Below are 21,982 nucleotides of genomic sequence, written 5' to 3'. Positions count from 1 at the left end.
AGTCCCAGAATTCTCAGTGGCTGCTCCTCAGGTGCTCTCTGCTGCTAGAACTCATATCTAGTACTTTTCCATGGAGAAATATATCCACTACAATTCTAACTTCAACCAAGCTTCCTTTTACAAATGCAGATGAAAAATTTTTTAAAGCAAGTGATTTGGAAATTTATCATTCTTGCACTCTTACAGAGAACTCTTATTGAATAAACAAAAGACAATTGGGGAAGTTGTATCCAGAAAATGTTGCAATGAAAATTGTATCCATATAAATATAGGGAAGCTTAAATAGTTTTGATTAATATTATTATAGAAGATAATATACAAATTGTAACTCCTGAAGCAAAAGCTATGTATGCATAATTAAGATATAACTCCAGTAGACTAAACAAAAATACCAGTCAGCATATTCCTATAGTAGAAGAAAAGGGAAACACAAACTGGCCTTAGCTGCTTCTGCTTTGGGGATGGATGCAGGCATAAATTTTTGCTAGTAGAAATGATTCTTTTATTGAAAAAAATTAATTTCCCTCATGATGGAGAAAGATAAGACTATGGCTTGGATAAATCAAGCTGAATTACTCTGTGCAATAAAGTATGATCAGATTGAAAATTTCCTTTGGTAGATTATGCGTGTATGTAATAAATATGTGTATATAATATTTGTATATGATATGTATATTTTATATGTTTGAATATATATGTGTATACATATACACACACACACCTTATATATGCCAAAACGTTCACTTTGGCACGTATTAGATCCAGAAGATAAACATTTTTATGATGACATGAATTCAGGGACTTGGTGAACAGCATTGTTAAGATCTTTTCTGTCCTGTGCTGGCTTATATTCCCCTGTATTATATTATTCCAAACCATTAGGAAATCTCAGTTATATGCATCAGCCTTATATTTATACGACAGTGAAGGAAACAGATCTATGGTGAGTTTGACTTGTCAAGCCCAAAGCAGAGCTTAGAGTGAGAGGGACAAGAGACAACAGAACATCCAAGTGTAGGAAGGGCCGAACCAGGAATTAGATGCCAATTAATTAATTTTACCCCAAATACCAGAGGCAGTTAGTTGAAGGATCAGTAAAACACTGAATTACTCTAATGCAAATTGAGAGGAAAAAAATTAATTACCAGGGTTTTTTCACGAATTAACTGAGAAACATAAGTTTGAATAAGATATTTATATTTATAAAAATCTCAAGTCAAGCTGAACACAGACTGTTTATTTTAGAAATCACTAGGAAAGAGAAAAGAAGGAAAACAGGATATACAGAAAAGGATAGGTTGGATGGCTTTTTTGATATGTCAACTTGGCTAGACTACAGTCCCCAGTTATTCAAACACTAAGTTTTGCCATGAAGGGGTTTTTCAGATATAATGAAAGTCTCTAATCAACTGACTTTCAATCAGGTTCCGTCTGACTTATTCAGTTGGAAGGCCTAAAAACAGAGCTGAGGCTTTCTTGAGAGAGAGAAGATATTCCAACTGTGCACGGTAGTGTCCACCCATGCCATGGACAACTTTCACCATGCTCAAAATTTTTCTTTCCTGACGGCCTCTGAACAGAGCTTTGGCCCATGTCCATGCATTCCAACCTGTTCATGATTGTCCCTTCCTGACTCCCTACCCTATAGATATTGTACTAACCAGCCACCATGATCATATAGGCCAATTGCTTGTAATCTCTCAGGTAGGTAGGTAGACATGTAGATATTTTTATATATCTCTGTATAAATATTTTTATATCTTACTGGTTCTGCTTCTCTGGTTAAAGTGACTGATTCATTGTGACAACAATGAGAAGACTAGAAATATCTTAAATGAAATATTTTGAAACTGATGAGTATTTTTTTTAAAAGGTAAGGAAGGTATGAAAGGAAAAGAGAAGAGGGTGGTTGATAGAAAACTCTAAGAGGTAGTCATTTGATAAATAGAATAATCTAATTAAGCAAAATTAGGTGTGAGAAATGGGAAAATAACAAATGCATGTGAAAATGAAAGGATTATAGGAGGCTATTTTCTGCAGCTCAAGGTTAATAGATTTTCTAGTGTTATATAAAATCCTGAAATTGACTCAAGTACGGTTAGAAAACCACACTAAACCAATTAACTATGGAAGAAATAGAGATTGTAGTCAAACGAACTACTCTCGCACAACCTGGCCAGGTGTTATATATATATCATTGCTTTCAACTCTTTGGGAATAGATTGAATGTATACCATTAGTTTTTCAAGTCATAATGAATAAAGAACTATTATAAAGGTATTTATATTAAGCTAGAAAATAGCTATATCAAATCAACACAACTATTACTTCTTTATTTTCACATATAAATTCTATATAAAATATTAGCCAATATAATCAGAATCACATTAAAAGATTAATACTTCAAGACAAACAGGTATTCATACTACAGCTTAAAAATCATTGATATGAGAATTTGAGTATGCCAAAAATAATCATAAGATCATTTTTATAGAAGTTAATATTGCATTTGATAAACCTTAATATTTATTCCTAATAATAAAACTCCTTACTGAAAGGAGACTATAAGGATACTTCCATAATCCTTAATGTAATAAATGTATTGTTGTTTATATCAATATTTACACACACACATGCATGCACACATATCAGTAGAAACACTCTAAATGATAAAAGACCAGAAACTTTTCTATTAAATTCAGAAAAGGAATGAAATGCTTTGAACTTTTTACTTAAAACTATTACTTTGAACATTTAGAAATGCTAGCAAAAAAAAGAAACAATAGAAGTTATGAATATTGAAAAGGTGACAAACACCTTAACTGATACATCATATGACTCTATACCTGAAAAATTCTACAGAATAGACAAAAACAAAACTTTTAAGAATTATTAGAACATTCAGAAAGTTGGCTAATTAAAGTTAGAATGTTAAAATCAATACCTTTGCTACTGCAGTTTTCTGAACTCTACAGAAGAACAGTTTTTTTAAAAAAAAATTAGATGTGTTTTATTGGATTGGAAGACTATTTTAAAGATTCCAAATTTTAAACCATTTTATAAAGACAATCTGGTGTCAATTCAAATCCTACACATGCTCATTTAGTTCATACCTGTTCTTTCATTTGTTCTGCAGAGAGGAACAGGAAATTTTTTGATGATTTTAGACATGTGGAAGAAATTTAGGTTGGAGGTGGGTGGAGGTACAGCAAAGCAGAGCATGGGTAATTTACTTCATTTCCATGCACTTCAGTTAGCTCTGTTTTCTGTAACCAAGAGCACCCTCCACTTAGAGATATTCTGAGTTTTAAAGTAAATTGAGTATGTGAAAAGGAATAGCAATAAGCCTAACATGATATGGTGGATGCTCAGTAAATGCCAGCTCTCTTCCTTTTATCCTTCCTAGATAAGCTGTTTGGATGAGATGATTCAGTTGTCTATGATTTGGGCAATCTATTTTGATGCAAAATCAAGTTCTTTAATATATTACCATATAGAACAGTTCAGAACCATCATATTTACCAGCACATGCATCCTGATATGACTCAAGGACTAATGCAGTCTCTGGGGTCATGATTAATCTTTCTGTATTTTCAAGGTGCAAACTTTAGGTATTGGGCCAATTCCCAAAGCCTTAACTGGTAGATTTCTAAATCAGTTTGTGTTGCCGTTTAATCTTCTCTTTGGTTGGCTGGTAAAATCTGATGGAACTAGAGCTTAAATCATGATCACTAAATCTCCCTTTTTCTGTTTGGAATCACATGGGATTTCATTCCATCCTTACAGCAGACAGACTGTTTCATCTCAAGGTTTCAGGGAAAGGAAATGATCCCTCTCCTTGTACACAAGTTAGGGAATCCTTGCACATTTCATACATTCTCAGCTTGACTTATAATAACTATCAGGTTAATATGTCATCAGAAGGATGGGTATTACTTCAGGTATTAATAAAATGTTGGCTCTATGGTGTGACAATTTTATGATAATGAAGATTTGGCTGGAGATTTAGTTTCTTAATCATACAACACCATTTCCGCCGCTAAAGCTGTGATCGGGTCATTATCATGGTAGTCAGACCCTTTCCTTTTTTACACTTATGTTGGCCACCAAATGTCTTTCAGTATCCAGCTTTGTTTTTCTCAGGCATCTATTTGCTGGTGTCTTTTTTTTTCCCCCTTAGCAGATATCTGGCATTTCAAGGTTCTACCTGGGAACTTTTCTTTTCATTAGTTTAATAAACATATCCATGTGTCAGATCTTGCAGAATATCTTAAAAGAGACAACTAATGAATATGAAGTCCCCTTGGAGAGGAGAAAACAATAGATCACAATTCAATTATGGCAGTTTTAGAGTCAAGGAATACAGAACTTTATACTAACAGCCTTTAAAAGCCAAAAAATAATAGTGACCATGTTTTCTGCAACATAAAATGATGTTAAAACAATTGTTAGTAGAAGAGTATATTTTATAGCACATTTTAATCATAGATAGGTCATGAAATGAACACTCTTATATCCTAAGGAAGAGAATGATTATATTTTGTTTGCTACTTTCAGAAAGCATTTTGAGGAGGATTACAATAAACACATACAATAAAACTGAGCAACAAAGAAAAGAGTATTCAGATTAATGGGAATATTATGTCAGAAAATGCAAGCTATAGCAACCAAGCTCAAAATTTCACCTGAAGCATCTTAGTATTTTTATTGCCTAAAGGAAATATACTAAGGCAAGAGGAGAGAGACATTTTGCCCTCGTTATAACCACCAAGAAGAATTGCTCATAGAGATATTTATATTTAAAGGGAAAAATGCCTTATTATTTAGAGAAGGGAAAATGGATGTGTAAAACTTTGGATTATTGCCATTTAATATTGACCTCCATTACACTGAAAAAACTGCCTTGTACTACCACATTTAATTTTTTAATCTTGAATAGGTAAACAGTTTAAGAATAGCTGGTTACAATTATCTAAATAATCCATGGCTTGTGGTATGGAATTTTATTACATAGTAATGTTAATTTTAATACACCCTATGGTAAAATATATTCCAAAGGTGGCAACCAAAATCCCTGGACGCATCTTTTTGATTATAAGTATAACATAAGTATAATCGGTTCAGCAAAGCGATATGAAAACATATTGAGATGTATATCATCCTAAAATTTCCAAAGCAAGTAAAAAACACCCAACCTTTTGCTAATTTCATAATTGCTTTATTTTTGTTAAAATTTTTTATTGAGGTATAATTGATATATAACATTATATTAGTATCAGGTGTACAACTTAGTGATTCAATATTTGTATATACTGCAAAATGATCACCACAGTAAGTCTAGTTGCCATAGTTACAGAACTGGTTTTTCCTGTGAAGAGAGCTTTTACGATTTATTCTCTTAGCAACTTTCAAATATGAAATACAGTATAATTAACTATAGTCACCATGCTGTATGTTATATCCCCAAGACTTACTTACTTTATAACTGGAAGTTTCTACCTTTTGACTTCCTTCATCCATTTCTCCCACTCCTTGGCCCCCTACCTCTGGCAACCACCAATTTGTTCTGTGTATCTATGAGCTTGGTTTTTTGGTTGTTGGTTTTGTTTTGTTTTGTTTTTTTAGATTCTGCATATGAGTGAGATCATATACAGTGTTTGTCTGTCTCTGACTTATTTCACTTAGCATAATACCCTCAAGGTCCATCCATGTTGTAGCAGATGGCAGGATTTCATTCTTTTTTATGGCCAAGTTATATTCCTGTGTGTGTGTGTGTTTGTGTGTGTGTGTGTGAATACAGCACACACACCACATTTTCTTTATCCATTCATTTCTCTATGGACATACTTAGCTTGTTTCTATATCTTGGCTATTATAAGTAATGCTGCAATAAACATGGGGATGCAGATAACTTTTCAAGTCAGTATTTTCATTTGCTTTGCATAGATACCCAGAAGTGGGATTGCTGGATCATATGGTAGTTCTATTTTTAATTTTCTGAGGAACCTCTGTACTGTTTCCATAGTGGCTGCACCAATTTACATTCCCACGAACACTGTACAAGGATTCCTTTTTCTCCACATCCTTGCCAACACTTGTTATTTCTTGTCTTTTTGATGATAGCCATTCTAAACAGGTGTGAGGTGATATCTCATTGTGGTTTTGATTTGCATTTCCCTGATAATTAGTGATGTTTAACATCTTTTCATGTGCCTGTTGGCCATCTGTATGTCTTCTTTGGAAAAATGGCTATTCAAATCCTCTGTCCATTTTTAATCAGATTGCTTGTTTTTGTGGGTTTTTGTTTTTGTTTGCTATTGAGTTATATGAGTTCTTTATATATTTTGGATATTAACCCCTTTTGGATATATGATTTGCAAATCTTTCTCCCATTTAGTAGGTTGCCCATAATTGCTCTGTTGCAAAAGGGAGAAGGGAATGTTTGGGGTTGGGGGGAGAAGCCCCTCCCAAGGAGAAAGAAACCCAAAGGAGAGCCATTGAGAATTATTTGTCAAAGGATTCTTTATAAATTCAAAAGAAAGACAAAGCAATGTAGATGTGTGAAAAGCGATGAAATCCCATCTCCCCAAAGGTCTGGGCTTTGTTTGGTTACAAAAAATACCAAACGGGATATTCGTTTGGTTTATTTACCATTGTCCAGACTCAAGTCTATAGGCTTTGTGGTTCAGATAATAGATCTCAAGAGCATAACAGTAACAGATTCATCACTCAAAATCAGATTTTTATTCACCAAGCTTAGAATTGTGTGAAAAAAATTTTACACAGGGAGGGGAAACAGTAAGCTGGGACGAAGTGAGAGAGTATCATTGACATATAAACACTACCAAATGTAAAATAGATAGCTAGTGGGAAGCAGCCACATAGCACAGGGAGATCAGCTTGGTGCTTTATGACCACCTAGAGGTGTGGGATAGGGAGGGTGGGAGGGAGACACAAAAGGGAGGGGATATGGGGATATATGTGTGCATATAGCTGATTCATTTCGTTATACAGCAGCAACTAACACAACATTGTAAAGCATTATACTCCAATAAGGATGTTAAAAAATAAATTATAAAACTAAAATATAAATATATCTGTGTATCTACCTATTTATCCATATCTGTATTCCAGAGTTCATATTGCAACAGAGCACATGTGTTGACATGACCAATATATTTTCTTCCTTTAGGCAAATCTATAGTGAGAAGCCAGACTATAACCAAAACACTGCTAAGGAAGCTTGGGATCTGATAAGAGAAGATAGATAATCTGAGGAAGTGTCCTTCAACCATAAGGTAGTTTAAGAACTCTTTCTCATAATGGAACCATAATAATATTTATGATCAAGACTCACTCTAACCTAGACAGTGCTTGGGTGAATTCTGCACATACTTCATTCTTCAACTCCTCTACTCTTAATTTAGTTGCTGGTCAGCTTCAACCTAACCCATTTTTTTTCTTCATGTAACTCAATACCTCCAGTCAAGTCCCTTTAAAAAAAAAAAGAAAGAAAGAAAAGCAAATACCTTTAATCAAGACAAGGAGCTGTACTAATATTTAAACTAGTTTTATATATCCCCTATGAGCTTCATTATGGGCTTATTTATAGATTAAATTTCAGGGCCACATTTTTACACTTTATTTTCAAGTTTCATCTTTTCCCAAAAAGCTGTTAAACAACCTAATTAAAATGCATCTTGAATACGATGACATGTAAGACTTCATGACTTGAGTCATGTAGAAGACTTACATACCTGGAAGTGAAGGGCTTTCTCCCCTCATTCGGCCCTATTTTAAGAAAGGAGAATCAGGGCCTCTGTAATAAAGTGGGATAGAATCAACACTTTTTATTTTCCAGCATCCTTGATTTTAAAATGCAAATAGAAAGCATTTTTACTTTTATAAAACCATTAATGTATCTTTCATTTTGAACCTGAATATATCTTTAGGTGTTTAAGTAATGCTTTTTTTCCTCTCCATAAATATGAGTGATAGAAAGAGGAAGAAACATATAAGGAGTTATTCAGTTCATATCTTAGAAAAGTAATAGCAATAAAGATCTGATAGTATTGTAGAGGTTATACATTTTTTTGCATGTAACAGCAATCATGTTTTAGTTGGTACTCATGGACATGAATTGAAAGAATGAATTGATATGGATATAATACTTTCATCTATTATTCAGCAAGCTATCAAATGAGGTGTTATGACTTACCACGAGCAACTTCAACCTATCATTTTGCCAATCTAAAAATCTGATTAAATGTCAAGCAAGTGCAATGTGAATGTGCCTTCCAGAAATGTTCTAAATAAGTAGAAATGGCTGTTTCTTTAGCTTTCACGATTTAAGCAGTATTTTTTTGAGACACCAAGTTATTAGAACTGAGATGGGCACTGTTACCTCAAAGTGATAATAACTGAATTTCAACTCATCAGCCTACCTCACAATCCAGTTCACTCCCTTCTCATTATGCTCCAGTCATACTGACTATCTTTTGGCCTCTTGAAGACACTTTACATTCCAAGATATGTTGCCCTTTTGAGACCTTACATTTGTTCTTCCTCCAACTGGATATTTCAACCCAGATCTTTAATATCTCAGTCACCTGAAGGATTAACAGGGCTAAAAGATTGGCTTCCAATGTGGCTCACTATATGGCCACCAATTTGGTGCTAGCTATCAGCAGGGAAACTTATTTCCTCTTCACAGGGGCCTCTCCACAGTGCTGCTTGAGTGTTCTCAAAACATGGAGGCTGGCTTCTCTCAGAGTGAGCCATCCAAGAGAAAGAGCCACACAGAAGCTATGCCTTTCATGACCTAACCTTGGAGGTCCCATCACTGCCACTACATTCTATATTTTAGACATGATTATTTATACCATCTCACATTAAAAGGGAGAGGAATTAGATTCTACCTTTTGATGGGAAGACTGTCAGAGAATTTACATCATATTTTAAAACCACCACACTAAAGCTCGTGATTCTTGTTAATCTAAAAGTTACTCCTCAGTTAACATAACAGGTATGAGTGTATTGCTCATGAAATTAATATAGTAACAGTAATAGTAGCAATAAGTAATAAGTAGTAATATTTATTTGAACATTATCATTTTTCTGTTAAATATGTGACTTTTCTATACTCCCCTGAATTTTTAAATTTAGTTCAATTGTATCTACTGTTTCAAGTCTTTTCAAGAGAAGTTTTTCTCTAATTTTATAAAGGAAGTACATAGAAAACCATAATTCACTTACAAATTGATTTATAGCAGACAGTGATGGAACACAAATATTCTGTTAAGTCCTATAATGGTATCTATAAAATATATATGAATTTTGATTAGTAGTAAGATGTTAAACTGTATTATATATAAGATTCACACAACTACATCTCATTTTATCCAATTAATTAAAGTAGAAATTATATTCAAATTCTAGGACCTGTTTTAATATTCAAAGATTTGTATAAAACAGTAAAAAGAAGAGAGATGCTATAACATATAAAAGTGTGTATATCCTTTCTGTATTTAAATGACTTAATAATGGTGATTCAGATTAATGCCTTAACTGAATTTGTTGAATGTTTTTGCACTTACTCTAAACTCTTAGTCTTTTTTTTTTTTTTAAGTTTCAGGTTTATTCAGGGAACTAACTTACTAAGTATTATAATCCGGGAAATAGCCTCTCAGATAGCCCTGAGGAACTGCTCTGAGGAGTAGGGGAGGAACTGGTATATATATGAATTTTTGGCTAGGAAATACATGTAGTCAAGCATACATCTTGGTAAAAGATTACTGCTAATTATAAAGAACAGATATCTCGTATTAATGATTTTAGCACCTTTCTATGTATGGGAAGATGCAGGAATCTGGGGTCATTGATATTCATCCTAAGATATGCATCTTAACTATCTAGGGGCCAGTTTATCCAAAGCACAGAATGCTTCATCTCATTTTTTTTCATTTTGAATTTCCTTCAGGGCACACTGGCACTGTTGGTGGGTGTGGGCGACTGCAGTGGGTGGCAATTTAACCCTTGTATTGCTAAATGATGAGTGACACTCTTCTTTTTTCATTCACAATGGAGGCAAAAGATCCAACTCCATGGCAACAACTTTCAGAAGTTTCAGTTGCTTTAGAGGTTTTATAGGAATCTGTTTAGTGAAGCAGCTGTACACAATTCTAGATAAACTCTTAGTCTTTAACAGAACTAATTTGATATGTAATTTTTTTTTTAAGTAGAAGGTAAAACTCATCATTGGCATCTTATGTTCAGGTGAGACGAGTGTTTACCAATGCCCCTAAATTCCCTATAATTAATCAGGTCTTAAAACAGCACAGTCCATTTTTCAAGCCAATGTACAAAACTGTAGAGATTAATGGCATTATCATCATCCACTATTATTTATTTATTTAGGCTGCGCCGGGTCTTAGTTGCGGCATGTGGGATCTTCGTTGCGGCATGTGGGCTTTTTGAGATTGTGGCACGTGGACTTCTTAGTTGTGGCACGCATGTGGGATCTAGTTCCCCGACCAGAGATCAAACCCACGCCCCCTGCACTGGGAGTGTGGAGACTTACCCACTGGACCATGAGGGAAGTCCCCACTATATTTTAAATGTTCATACTGTGGGTAGATATATTTCCTGGAGGTATATTCAGTTATAGGCAAGAATGGAATGTTTTAAATTACTAAAATTATGTCTGTTCTTCAGCTGGAAAAAATTCAGTAATATCACCAGCTGGAATTTAACACAATGCATGGCCTGTGTTTAATGGAAGTAGCCTCTTAAAAATGTCTTTTGATAATAGCTAGTAATTGTGACCACTTTATTAGCCAATTTTTTAAGTGTTTTAATTCTTTCTTCTTCTTGTAATTTTATTTCAAAATTCTGGAAGATGTTTGTCTTCATTGTGAATTATTTTGACTAAGGAAATTTGCTTTGTACTTCGGGTAGCAGCATGACATGTTTGCAAAAAGGCAGGTTTTAGAGTCAGTTAACACTGTGTTTGAATTCCACTTATGCCCTTCATTTGCTTTTGCCCTTGACAAGTTACTGATCTTTTCTTGGTTTCAGTGTTCTCATTTGTAAAAAGGGATTAACACCCGATAATATGCAGTGATATTCTGATGATTCAACTAGGCACCATATATGCTTGGCACATAACAGATGATCAATAAATGTTAGTCCTTTACGCCTTTCCAAGAGACCCTGTCTTCTGGGGCCATTTCTGTTAAACTAAAAAATAAAACAAAATTCTTATACATCATTTTTTTAATTATTATTATTTTATTTTGATTCTTTTCTCTTTTTAAAAAAAATTAATTTCTTTTTGGCTGCACTGGGTCTTCATTGCTGTGCGCGGGCTTTCTCTAGTTGCAAAGAGCGGGGGCTACTGTTCGTTGCCATGCGTGGGCTTCTCATTGTGGTGGCTTCTCTTGTTGTGGAGCACGGGCTCTAGGCACATGGGCTTCAGTAGTTGTGGCTTGCGGGCTCTAGAGCACGGGCTCAGCAGCTGTGGTGCGTGGGCCCAGTTGCTCCATGGCATGTGGGATCTTCCCAGACCAGGGCTTGAACCCCTGTCTCCTGCATTGGCAGGTGGATTCTCAACCACTGTGCTACCAGGGAGGCCCTATAAATCTTTTTAAAAAATGAATTCAAGGTGGTTATAACCTATGATCTGATTTTGACAAAATGAATGGAACAACAGAAACAAACCTGTTTTTTCTGAATATACTTCAGGATACCCTCTTCCTTTTTTACCATCACCTGGTAGGTGCCACCACTTACCTGCTGTGACCTTGAAGAAGTTACTTAACATCCCTGTGCCTGTTCCTCATCTGTAAATTATAGGTAATAATACTGCCTACATCATATGGGTGTTATGAAGATCAATTGAATTAATTCAAATAAACATTTATAATAGTGCCTGTAATATAATAAATAGTCCATTTGTATTAGCCACCAATATTATTTGGAAAGGTTTTGTAATTCTTTTTCCTAATGCTCAAGAACCATCTCCCAACCCCCATAGCCTGGCTTGAATCTAATTTTCAAATTTTCATATATTCCCACCACTAACAACATCCAATATAATTCTGCTAAACTCAAGTGCAGATGGTGCAGTTAATTTCGGGAGGTTCCCACAGCCCTTGAAGTCCATTCTTAGGTCCCTTAACATACTTTAAAAAATTTAATTTGGGAGCTATGCAAGGAATGTATAATATTTTTGAGTGCAGAAGTATAACAGAGCTCCAACATTTGGAGTTTATAACAACATTTGGAGTTTATATAAAATGATTTATATTGTATTTAAACATCTTTAATATTCATTTATTTCTACATCTTCCAAGCCAAGTCTCTTAAACTTCCATGGATGCCTTTTTCTGGCTTTTCTATCCAAGTTCATAGCATATATTTTACTACTAAAGTATTCTAATGTATGTGTCCTCATTTTGCTATTTCTAGCTCAGATGGAAAGTTTCCATTATGTCGAACGTGGCGATTATCTGACTAGCTTTTTAAAAGAGCACTCATTTTCCTCCCTTCAAAAATATGCAAAAGAGAAGTCTTTCATAATTCTATTTACATAATGGGGTCCTATTGTGTGAGTCAGCATAAGCAAGACACATCCCTCTGTGAATCACTATTTCCTTCTTTAATGAAAGGTATTAAGTCCCTGTCTTTTATTGATGGGTCCAAATTTCATCTCCCAGGTAATTGATTAAGGATGAATCACTGGAAATTTCTAACAATTCAAATAGACAAAGAATGTAAATAATAGGTAGGTCTGCACGATGAACTCTGATAAGAGAGGAAGGAGAATGGAAATAGCATCAGAGCAGTACACCTTCTCATTGTAAAATATTTTGTTCAGTTTATTTCAGAACTGTGCCCACTGTCAGGGATGATGAGTAAGCAAGAACATCAATAAATGGAAAAGTCCAGCCCTGATAATTTGTGTTATAAAAGTTTTTTTTAATATATAATGTTATTCTCCAATTTTATAAACTATGATCAGGACAGTGCTTAAAACAGCAATTTCATGTAGCAGTAATAGAGTCCCCCAGATATACCAGTTTAGCCTTTTCCTCATTGCTATAGAAATGGGAAGGGAAAGAGGACTGGATCTTTTCTTGAAAAAGTAAGGGAATGGGTTCTGGTGAGGTAGAAAAGTGATTCAGTTTCCTATAATTAAAAATTAGTGGAATCTAAGGAAAACAATGGGTTACTCTAGGGGCATGCAATTCCGAATCAGGAAATGTAGTTGGCATGATGCCCAGGACCTGAAATGCTTGAACAAAATTGCTTCTTTTATCATATGAGTATTTTCAAGAATTGATAAAGTGCTTGGCTTCATATTTCATTCCTTATGCCAACTCTGACCTCAGTAGTGGTAGGAGGCATATCTTATTTATCTGAATATTTTTCAGTAACTGGTATACTTGCCTGGCATATAGCAGACACTTGTTGATATTTTAATTAAATGAAAGAGCCAATAGGGGACTTCTCTGGTGGCACAGTGGTTAAGAATCTGCCTGCCAATTCAGGGGACACGGCTTTGAGCCCTGGTCCAGGAAGATCCCACATGCCACGGAGCAACTAAGCCCGTGCGCCACAACTACTGAGCCTGCAAGCCACAACTGCTGAAGCCTGCACACCTAGAGCCCGTGCTCCACAACAAGAGAAGCCACTGCAATGAGAATCCCGTGCATTGCAACGAAGAGTAGCCTCCGCTCACAACGACTAGAGCAAGCCCATGTGTAACAACGAAGACCCAACACAGCCAAAAATAAATAATTTTTTTTTAAAAAAAGAGCCAATAAATGAAATCTGCTGAATAGTATGCTAAACTTGAAACTTCATCAATAGTAAGTTTTATATGAATATGTATGTGAGGGGTGTGGGTATGAGTGAACAAATTTGAGTTTGTATATGAATATGTTTATTTATAAATGTATACAGTTACATATAAGTATAAATGCATCTATATTGTTTATATAAGTGAAAAGAGAGAGTTGATATGTCTTATTATTATACTGTTATTTCCTGGAAGACACGGTTTCTATTTTCTACTTCCTATAAAGAGGTCTACATTTTCTAAAGTAATACTCTACATAGGTGAGAGCACACTTTATGTGGATTGAAGAAAATATATTACTTATAAGATTTTAACTTTAGGGCTTCCCTGGTGGCGCAGTGGTTGAGAGTCCACCTGCCGATGCAGGGGACACGGGTTCATGCCCCGGTCCGGGAAGATCCCGCATGCCGCAGAGTGGCTGGGCCCGTGAGCTGTGGCCGCTGAGCCTGCACAAACCAGAGCCTGTGCTCCGCAATGGGAGAGGCCACAAGAGTGAGAGGCCCGTGTACCAAAAAGATTTTAACTTTAAAATTTTTCAATAACTCCTTTATAATTAGCAACAAAATAAAATTAAAAGTAGTAATATTTCCCACCACTATATATATAATCTTCTTTTCTTTAAAAGATTCACTGCATTCTTCCCATTCTTAAAATTATGTGCCATATCTTTTTTCATTTTGAAGTAAATTGTACTAATTTAAACATATTTGCACATTAAGAGTTTTGGCTTCCCTTTACCTTGTATCTCCCAATTTGACTATTATTTTAGTTAACGCAAAATTACTTTTATCCTCTCACAGGACTTTTAATATGGTCAGGAAGAAAGTACAATAACTATATTTTTATATAGGATAACAGGTAACTGGTAGTGAAGTTCAGTATTTGGTGTTAAAGCAAAACACACACACACACGCACACACATAGAGTCAGTACACATATGGGATTTATGTACCATTTCCCCTGAGTTTCACATTCAATTGCTACTTTTTTGATCGCATAAAAAACTTTTGAGTTTAATAAACTATGAATATATGTCCAATATGTCATTCATAGATATGAAATTTTTTGGTGCCTTTGGTGGTTAAAAAACAAATAATGTATAAGCATTTTGATTGTGATTTTAAGTTTAGAAACAGAAATGATTTCTCTTAAGGCCTAAGATGGCTGCCAGCCTGTGACAGGAAGGAAGGTGGTAGGCATTGCCGCATTCTGCAGGTCAACAAATTTCATGTAAGTCTCTCTGTTACTGTCATCAGAGCTGCTGTCAATTGTCATGGCCGACTGCCAACTGGTGGAGTCAATGGTTGTATTTTATCTTCCTAAGGAAAACTCAGCAAGCTATAGAACATAACTGCTGGCCTGTGACTTGTTTATTTTTTAAATAAACATGTAGTCCAGAGAGGGAATCACCATTCTGTGCCTATTATTTACTTTTGAGTCAGAGAGACATAATCTTTCAGTTGCAGTGTATTTGGAAAGAGAATATTGGGGAAGCATAACAGCACCTGTTTCTAGCTTTTATAATATTTATGGCTTCTCGGAGATGAGACTAAGTTCTATGTTTTTTTGAGTTTTGAATTTTGAACATAAAAAGGTAGAGAATCGTTGGTACTGGATTTTAAAGAGAAATTGTGGCTAAATGGGACAAAATACAGAAAGGACCTTCAAGCATTCTACTTCCTGATCTTCAGCATTATCAGTTACCTGTAGAGTTATGTTTCCAAGTGTATATAAACTATTGAACAGTTAAAACTGTTGGACATCTCTGAAAATATGAAAGCCATACATTATTATATTGGCTTTAATTCAAGTATGAACAGATGCCTAATACATATGGTGATAACTGGAGTGTACTTTGAAGGATGTTAAATAATGCTTTATTCCAACTCTTAACCAGGTTAAACTTGAGTATATAAACTAAAGATTTGCCCTGTTAAAAGTGAATATAAGAAGCACAGCATGTTAATTGATTGCTCTCTGGAAGAAAAAGCCATTTGACTAGGATTCCCTTCTTAAATGGCAACCTTAAGAGGAGAGATTTAGTCCTTTTGGCTTGGTGGCCAAACTTTAAGAGGTGATAAGCCATCCTCAGAATCTCCATAAATCTGTGTGACAGTTTTATGATACTGTACTGCCATGGTTGAAGCTGGTCCATTACTCAAATGAAGAATCCTAAATGAATTTAATGTTCTTTCTTTTATCCATGTTTCTTTCATTGATTCTGGCTTATAATTCTGGACAGAAAATTTAAGGTAGTAAATGTGTCAAAATACTGCATCACGTTGGCATGCAAGAAAGGACAGAAGGAAAACAGAAATAGACTGTTACCTTTAGCCAGTTAAGTGTTGTAGGTGAGGAACAACTAGACTCAAGAAACAATAATCCTCATTGGGTTAAGTCAAAGTTTCTATGATGCCATCAAAATTGCCTTCATTAATTTGTTCTTTAGGAATTTGAGTGCCAGATATGTGCCATGTGTAAGTAGTTCACCATCTTATACAGCATGTACTTGTTACACTTTCCAAGAGCAGTAACAGATTTACCTAACTCAGCTGTGCTCTCTTGCAGGCCTATCTTACAACCAAAGATCTCTATTGTGAGATAGCTAATCAGTAGAGGCAGTGGAATATGATAAAAGATGTCGGCAAAATATTTCTAGAACATGATTTTAGATTCACCAATACTGCTTTAATGCTCTGACATCTCGCTTTCTCGGCATCCTTATGTTTAACTGTCATCTTCTATATATAGTCTTATAACTTTTACTGGATCCTTCCTGTTGGCTAGTAAAAATGGTTTTTGTTTTGCTTCTCTGTGCTTGCTGAATTTACTTCCTTACCTACCATTCATATTTCAATAATTTTCCTGTCTCTACAATTTCAATGAAATTATCCTGATTGAAGTCAGTGAAGATCTCCATTTGGGTAAATCCAGTGGAAATGTTCAGTCCCCATCTTAGATTTCCTCTCAGGAGCATTACACAAGAAAACTTTAAGCATCAGGGAAAATAGCCATCGGAACTATGATTGAAGGACTTGGGGACCATCAAATGTGTATAGTGAAGGAAGGTGAGAGAGATGACATGAAGATTTTAGCTTTGGTTACTCAGAGTATGGCAATGCCTTAAATAAAGCTAAAACAAATGGAGAAGAGCAGGAATTTTTAAAAAGAATAAATAGCTTGTTTTTAGGTATGTTGAGTGAATTGGAGACAGACCTTTCTATCAGATACAAATATCTACTTGGGAATGGAGTATAAGTAATAAATGAAAGAGAGAGCTGAGGCCAAGGTATACAATGAAAAGAAGGGTAAATGATGGGACCCTGGGAGGATACTGAGGTGGAGGTGGGAAGAGGAAGCAGCGAAAAAAAACTGTGCTGATGATAGCAATAAAAAATTCAAGAAAAGTAAGTGCCCTAAGTCAAAGAAACAGAACTTTGAATAATGAGAAAGTGTACAGATAAATACCAAATAATTTGAAGGCTGTCTGGTGACTTTTGGGTGCACTGATTAGACCTAAATTTTGGCTTTGTGAGAGCAGTTTCTTTAGAAATTAGAAAGCAAGTCACTGAGTAAGTGTAAACAAAAGAGATGGATGTTCGTTTTAATAACATTTAAAAGTGAAGTACATGGGAATGGGATGGAGCCACAGGTTTAGGGGAAATCAGAATGAGGGGAAGGTTGTTTTGTTATGCTTTTCATCTGAGTAATAAAAACAAGGTAAAAAAAATTAAATGAGAACCCCCTACTTTTAACCTTTTAAGTCTCACTTAAAAAGTTAAGCTGTTTTTAATATTTGTGTTCTTCTGATGAAAATCTACACGTTCAGACAGTATACTTCTATTATTGAATTGTGACCATAATGTAAAAGAGATGCTTTTTCTAAATTCATAAACCATTCATTTATTCCACAACATTTTCTTCATTTCAGCAAAATCACTGATTATGTTTTTTATTAATTTTTATTTTATATTGGAGTATAGTTGATTAACAATGTTGTGTTAGTTTCAGGCGTACAGCAAAGTGATTCAGTTATACATATACATATATCTATTCTTTTTCAAATTCTTTTCCCATTTAGGTTATTACAGAGTATTGAGCAGAGTTCCCTGTGCTATACAGTAGGTCCTTGTTGGTTATTTTAAGTATAGCAGTGTGTATATGTCATTCCCAGTTTCCCAATCTATCCGTCCCTCATCCTCCCCCCCCCCCAGTAACCATAAGTTCGTTCTCTAAGTCTGTGAGTCTATTTCTGTTTTGTAAATAAGTTCATTTTTATTATTTTTTATAGATTCCACATATAAGAAATATCATATGATTTTTGTCTTTCTCTGACTTACATAATATGATAATCTCCAGGTCCATCCATGTTGCTGTAAATGACATTATTCCATTCTTTTTAATGGCTGAGTAATATTCCACTGTATATATGTACCACATCTTTATCCATTCATCTGTCGTTGGATGTTTAGGTTGCTTCCATTTCTTGCCTTTTGTAAGCAGTGCTGCAATGAATATTGGGGTGCATGTATCTTTTTGAACCATATTTTTATCCAGATATATGCCCAGGAGTGGGATTGCAGGATCACATGGTAGCTCTATTTTTAGTTTCTTAAGGAACCTCCATACTGTTCTCCATAGGCTCTACCAATTTACATTCCACCAACAACGTAGGACGGTTCTGTTTTCTCCAAACCCTTGCCAGCATTTCTTGTTTACAGACTCTTTGATGATGGCGATTCTGACTGGTGTGAGGTGACACCTCATTGCAGTTCTGATTTTCATTTCTGTAATAATTAGTTATGTTGAGCATCTTTTCATGTGCCTCTTGGCCATCTGTCTTTTTTGGAGAAATGTCTATTTAGGTCTTCTGCCTATTTTTTGATTGGATTGTTTGTTTTTTGATATTGAGCCGCATAAGCTGTTTGTAAATTTTGGACATTAATCCCTCGTCAGTCACATCGTTTGCAAATATTTTCTCACATTCAGTGGGTTGTCTTTTCGTTTTGTTGATGGTTTCCTTTGCTTTTGAGTTTAATTAGGTCCCATTTGTTTATTTTTATTTCTATTACTCTAAGAGACGGATCAGAAAAGATACTGCTGTGCTTCATGTCAAAGAGTGTTCTGCCTATGTTTTCCTCTAAGAGTTTCATAGTATTTGGTCTTATGTTTAAGTCTTTAATCCATTTGGAGTTTATTTTTGTGGTTGTTGTTAAAGAATGTTGTTTTAAAAATTTCACTTTTTTATTTTTTAAACTATAGCTGTCCACTTTTCCCAGCACCATTTATTGAAGAGTCTGTGTTTTCTCCATTGTATAGTCTTGCCTCCTTTGTTGTAGATTGATTGACCATGGGTGCATGGGTTTATTTCTGGGCTTTCTATCCTGTTCTATTAATCTATATTTCTCTTTTTGTCCCAGCACCATGCTGTTTTGATGACTGTAGCTTTGTAGTATAGTCAAAAGTCTGGGAGCCTGATTCCTCTAGCTTCATTTTTCTTTCTCAAGATTGCTTCGGCTATTTGGGGTCTTTTGTGTCTCCATACAGATTTTAAGATTTTTTTGATCTAGTTTTGTGAAAAGTGCCATTGGTATTTGATAGGGATTGTATTGAATCTGTAGATTGCCTTGGGTGGTATAGTCATTTTGACAATATTTATTCTTACAATCCAACAACATGGTATATCTTTCCATCTGTTTTGTGTCATCTTCAGTTTCTTCCATCAGGGTCTTATAGTTTTCAGAGTACAGGTCTTCTGCCTCCTTAAGATTTATTCCTAGGTATTTTATTCTTTTTGATGTGATGGTAAATGGCATTGTTTCTTTAATTTCTCTTTCTGATCTTTGTTGTTAGTGTACAGAAATGCAACAGATTTCTCTGTATTTATTTTGTATCCTGCAACTTTACCGAATTCATTGATGTGCTCTGGTAATTTGCTGTCAGCGTCTTTAGGATTTTCTATGTATAGTATCATTTCATCTGCAAACCGTGACACTTTTACTTCTTCTTTTCTAATTTGGATTCCCTTTTTTCTTTTCCTTCTCTGATTGCCGTGGCTAGGACTTCCAAAACTATGTTGAATAAAAGTGGCAATGAGTGGACATCCTTGTCTTATTCCTCTTACAGGAAATGCTTTTAACTTTTCACCATTGAGTATGATGTTAGCTGTAGGGTTTGTTGTATATGGCCTTTATTATGTTGAGGTATGTTCCCCCTATGACCACTTTCTGGAGAGTTTTTATCATACATGAGTGTTGAATTATGTCAAAAGCTTTTTCTGAATCTATTGAGATGATCATGTGGTTTTTATTTTTCAATTTGTTGATGTGGTGTATCACACTCACTGATTTATGGATATCGAAAAATCCTCACATCCCTGGGATAAATCCCACTTGATCATGGTGTACGATCCTTTTAATGTATTGTTGGATTCAATTTGCTAGTATTTTGTTGATGATTTTTGTGTCTGTTCATCAGTGACATTGGCCTGTAATTTTCTTTTTTTTGTGGTATCTTTGGTTTTGGTATCATGGTAAAGGTGGCCTCATAGAATGCGTTTAGGAATGTTCCTTCCTCTGCAATTTTTTGGAATAGTTTCAGAAGGATAGGTGTTAACTCTTCTCTAAATGTTTGATAGAATTCTCCTGTGAAGCCATCTGGTCCTGGACTTTTGTTTGTTGGGAGTATTTTAATCACAGTTTCAATTTCAGTACTTGTGATTGGTCTGTTCATATTTTCTGTTTCTTCCTGGTTCAGTCCTAGGAGATTGTGCCTTTCTAAGAATATGTCCATTTCTTCTAGGTTGTCCATTTTATTGGCATGTAGTTGCTTGTAGTAGTCTCTTATGATCCTTTGTATTTCTGTGGTGCCCATTATAACTTTCTCCTTTTTCATTTCTAATTTTATTGATTTGGGCCCTCTCCCTCTTTTTCTTGATGAGTCTGGCTAAAGGTTTATCAATTTTGTTTATCTTTTCAAAGAACCAGCTTTTAGTTTCATTGATCTTTTCTATTGTTTTCTTTGTCTCTATTTTCATTTATTTCTGCTCAGATATTTATGATTCATTTCCTTCTACTAACTTTGGGATTTGTTTATTGTTCTTTCTCTAGTTGCTTTAGGTGTAAGGTTAGGTTGTTTGTTTGAGATTTTTCTTGTTTCCTGAGGTAAGATTGTATTGCTGTAAACTTCCCCCTTAGAACTGCTTTTGCTGCATCTCAGAGGTTTTGCATACTCGTCCTGCCATTTTCATTTATCTCTAGGTATTTTTTGATTTCCTCTTTGATATCCTCAGTGATCCATTGGTTGTTCAGTAGCATATTGTTTAGCCTCCATGTGTTTGTGTTTTTTACAGTCTTTTTTATTTCTTGTAGTTGACTTCTAGTCTCATAGAGTTGTGTTTGGAAAAGATCCTTGATGTGATTTCAGTTTTCTTAAATTTACTGAGGCTCTCTTTGTGGCCCAGCATGTGATCATTCCTGGAGAATGTTCCATGTGCACTTGACAGGAATGTGTATTCTGCTGGTTTTGGATGGAATGCTCTATAAATATCAGTTAAGTCTGTCTAGTCTAATGTATCATTTAAGGCCTGTGTTTCCTCATTGATATTTGTGTCTGGATGATCTGTCCATTGATGAAAGTGTGGTGTTAAAGTCCCCCACTATTATTGTGTTACTGTTGATTTCTCCTTTTAAGGCTATATTTGCCTTATATATTGAAGTGCTCCTGTGTTCGGTGCATATATATTTAGAATTGTTATATCTTCTTCTTGGATTGATCCCTTGGTCATTATGTAGTGTCCTTCTTTGTCTCTTGTAACAATCTTTATTTTAATGTCTATTCTGTGTGATATGAGTGTTGCTACTCCAGCTTTCTTGTGATTTACACTTGCATGGAATATCTTTTTCCATCCTGTCACTTCCAGTCTGTATGTGTCCCTAGGTCTGAAGTGGGTTGCTTGTAGACAGCATATATAAGGGCCTTGTTTTTACATCCATTCAGCCAGTCTGTGTCTTTTGGTTGGAGCATTTAATCCATTTACATTCAAGGTGATTATCGATATGTATGTTCTTATTACCATTTTCTTAATCAATTTGGGTTTGTTTTATGGTCTTTTTCTTCTCT

This window comes from Mesoplodon bidens, assembly GCF_964165515.1.
Source record: "Mesoplodon bidens genome assembly, chromosome: X".
Lineage (NCBI taxonomy): Eukaryota > Metazoa > Chordata > Mammalia > Artiodactyla > Ziphiidae > Mesoplodon > Mesoplodon bidens.
This window is presented reverse-complemented; position numbering follows the sequence as displayed.